Source organism: Octopus bimaculoides, chromosome 11 (genome assembly GCF_001194135.2).
Source record: "Octopus bimaculoides isolate UCB-OBI-ISO-001 chromosome 11, ASM119413v2, whole genome shotgun sequence".
Taxonomy (NCBI): domain Eukaryota; kingdom Metazoa; phylum Mollusca; class Cephalopoda; order Octopoda; family Octopodidae; genus Octopus; species Octopus bimaculoides.
Window position 1 is genome coordinate 12665836 of NC_068991.1, and position 4372 is coordinate 12670207.

The window sequence follows — 4372 nt, forward strand, 5'->3', positions numbered from 1 at the left end:
TGTTGTTGTTGTTGTTGTTTTTGCAGGTTTCGAGGTTTGGGGGTTCAGGGAGTCTCTTTTTCCTGTGTAACCCCCTTGTCAGTTGTTTGTTAATAACTGCGTTTTTCCTAACCTCCTCCCTCTCTAAAGCTTCCTTTTGTTTAGTTTGGTTGGGTTGTTGGGTTCTTATTAGGGGATTTTGCATATTTGTTGGGGTCTTTTGTTTGTTTGTTTGTTTTTTTTGTCGGTCTTCGTTATTTTTCCTGTCAAACAATGGGTAAAAATCGCCTTAGAGATTGTGTAGGAAAAGGGCGATTCTGTTTATTCAAACCTGGAACAATAGAAGGGACAGAGCGAGCGAAAGAAAGAAAGAAAGGAAAGGAAAACGAGGAAGAGTGAGAAATAACAATCTCCCCAGAGAGAGAAAGAGAGAGAGAGAAAGAAAAAACAAACAAGCAAAAAGGAAAGCAAAAAGAAAAAATAATAAAAACATGTGAATTATGCCATTAGCTTCCCAATTTGAGCCGTTCCGTATCGTTTAACAATTTATCCAGTGATAAACTGAACTTTTGCATTGCTTGCTTGCTTCGATTTGCAGACCTGCTGTCCCATTAAATAAGATTAAATGAGAAGCCTGTGTGATTATATTCGATTTATTCAACTGCTATAATATTAAACGCAATTAATTAATCACTTTCCATAGCTTCTAAATCAGATGAATCGACATTTTCAAGCGATTTAAGCTAATCATTGTAACTATGGCGGAGCTATTAAAAGTAATTAACTAACGCTTCAGTTTATTAAACAATACCTCTCCGCCATTCTTTCCTGGTATTTCACGCGTGTTTGACATATTTAACTAAACCATTTATTAATCTATCTAGCTTTAAAAGTCCTGGCTGAAATCTAATAAACACACTGCTTTTTAATATACCATCTGGTGAGCAAATTCAAATTGCATAGAATACTTGTTTATGATTGTCTCTTTTTCCCGAGAATTAGCCAACAATGTAACCAACTTTGCACTACTCCCATCCTAAAACCTATCCGATTACACAACTCTTCCCTGTTGTTTTGTCTCCTGTGTATCAAAGTAAACCAACATAGATAAATACTAAACGCTTAACACATTCATCACTCACAAAACCATCATCAAATCTGTATCCTAGGATTTAGTGGATCTTGACTGATATCATTCTCACCATTTCTGGGGAAAGGGAATTATTTGATTGTAAACCGGATATCATATTGAGAAACAGATGACTGTAGGCCAGATAACCACAGCTAGGGAACAGCATGAAGTGACTGTAGGCCAGATATCACAGCTAAGAGAGGGGATTAGTTGACCACAGGTCAGATACCGGAGCTAGGGGACAGCATTAGGTGATAGTAAACAAGATGTCACTTCTGGAAAAGGGCTTTAGATGACTGTAAGCTAGATACCACAGCTAAAAGAGAACATTAGGTGAGTGTAAGCGGAGCCGGATTAAGATCCATAAAAGCCCTAAGCACTTAAAAGATTTTGGTGGCCCCGCTATATATGTAATTCAAAACATAAGCAGTAATAAACCATAAAATGAATTTTTATTTTTTCAACATGAAACAAAACTAACAGGAAGATGGAAAATATTGTTTAATTTTGTATACTTCCATTTTATTTATATTTGAGAAATTTTTTTCCTACTGTTTTTTTAATTGCAAAGTCATTTACCAGATCCTCAAAATTAATCTTATGTAACACAACTGTTTCTATACTTAGTAGAGATAAGGAATCCTGTATTTTGTTTTAGCAAGTTTTAAATGATTTCTTTTGTGTTGTAAACCATTTACCATTTCTGTGGTGCCCCCTCCTTCCCTTGGTTCTCCAAACACGTGCTTATTTTGCCTGATGATTAGTCCAGCGCTAGGGCAGATACCACAGCTTGGAGAGGACATCAGGTGAGTGTAGGACAGATACCAAAGCTAAGAGAGGGCGTCAAATGGCTGTAAAGCAGACACTACGACTGGATGATAACATAGGGTAACTATAGCCCAGATACCACAGCTGGGAGAAGGTATTTAATGAATACAGACCAGTGCTGGGATCGATGGCATCGACTAACGCCCTCTGTTGGCTTTGTACCTAAAAAGCAGTGAGTTGGCAGAATTGTCAAGAATGTTTTGCATATTTTATTCTGGCTTTTTGTGTTCTGAGTTCAAACCCCGCCAAAATCAACTTTGCCTTTCATCTTCTGAGGTCTATAAAATAAGATACCAGTCAAGTACTTGGGTCGATTTAAGCGACTGAAACCCCACCCTAAAATGATTGGCCTTGTGTCAAAATTAGAAAGGATCATCATCATCACCGTTATTATTATTGTTGTTGTTGTTGTTGTTGCTGTTGTTGTTGTTGTTGTTATCGTTATCATTATTAATTATCCAGTTGTTTCACGGTTCACGATTTTATTGAGGTGCCTATTTTAATCATGCTGTTTATCAAACCACAACTTGTAGTCTAAGACGTGGTGCATTTGGTATCTGTTATACAAAAGGTTGTTTGCTTTTCTTTCTGATCTTCATGTATATTCTTACTTTATCTGTTTGCACCCAGTAAACATCTTTCTCACTGTCCAAACTCCTGGAACAATGTCCAAATTTTCCATGATTTACTCTCTGTTCTATATCACTGCTTCCAATTCCAGAATATTACGTAACTGTATAATGATCTTGTTAACTTTTTTTTTCCAGCATTTGAGGATTTCTTTCTTCATGGTGGTACGCTACTCTAATTTTTCCTTTTTCTATTTTTAACTCTGGTGACAAATAGGTATGCCAATACATAGATTTTCAAGTTTGAAGTGTCCCAGCCCAACAAATCTATTGAAAGATGGATGAGAGAAGCAAGCATATTCTGAGTGAACGAGCCTGTTGTGTGTTCCTGTGGATCGGAGGAGGGCAGTTGAGAAAAGGACGCTTGCCTTAATGAGCAGGATGACTTGCGGTTTTTGTGGTTTCCGTGAATAACTTTCAGGGTGCTTCCTTTCAGGGTGCTTCCTTTTAGGGTTTTTTTCGTTTTTATATTTACTTATTCATTATTTCTTTTATTTGCATATTTTTTATGACATCCAACACTGTGTCATCCTGTATTGTCCACAATCTTTTGTCAGACCTTTTGGTTAGTAAAAAAAAAAACCTCTTATTTTTCTCTTATTTCAAAGGCATGCCTTCACTGATAGACTTTAAAACAAAAATGTACGCGAGTCGATTTGTTCGACCAAAATCTTTCAAAGCAATGCTCCAGCATGACCGCAGTCCATTGACTGAAACAATTAAAAGATAAAAGATTTAAAAAAACTAACTGTAAGGGCGCTACAATAGCAGAAATATTAAGGAGTCCGTTGGAATGCTTTGAAATATTCACTCTTGCTCCCTAAATCTGAGTTTAAATCCTGCTGAATAAAGTATGCGTATTTTTTTTTTAACGGGGTCTCTTTATCTCTCTTTCGCGTGCGGTTTCTCTCCATAGAAAGCGGCTTTAAACCCAAAGGGAGAGGATTGAGATCCGTTAGGTTTAAAATGCCCAAGAAACGTATTATCTATGCTATCACGGCGCCCCTGCGACTCCCTTAATAGTCAAGGGCCAAAGGTTAAATGGTATTCTAATTAAAGCGGGCACTAACATTAATTAATATTATGAGACAAGAAAGCTTTAATTAACGAAAATGACACCTCGACTGATATGAACTACCATGATGTAAATAACTAATTCTGTTGTTTTTGTTTTGTTTTTGTTTTTTTGTTTTCTTTTTGTTCTTTTTTCTTTAATGTCAGTGGGGATACAACTCTGAATATTAGTTAATTAAAATTAATTGAATATGAAATACAGTGTTGAGCGAGCAATTACATTCTTATTACTCTACTTCTTTCTCTCTCTCTCTCTCTCTCCCTATCTCTCTCCTGTCTCTCTCTTTCTTGTCTTTCTCTCACCTGTCACTCTCCTGTTTCTCTTTCCTCTCCCTCCCTCACTCCTTTCCCTCTCCCTCACCTGTCCTTCTAACCCTCTCTCCCTCCTGTGACTCTCTCACCTGTATCTCTCCAGTTTCTCTTTTCTGTCCCTCTCTCAATCCTCCCCTGTCTCCTTCCCTCTCCCCTCTCTCTCTCTCTCTCAAACCCGCTCAGTCACATAGATATACTGCAGTCGCCCCTTGTCTAGTCATCGTCCAAATTAAGCTAAACAGAGAAATTCATTACAACTGACATCTGTATAAATAAATATTCGACATTGACAACTGAATCATATCATTTCAGCGTGTTAAAATCTCATCAAACACTTCGTCGCCGAGTCATGTACATACATACGTACATACATACCAATATATATATATATATATATATATATATATATATATATATA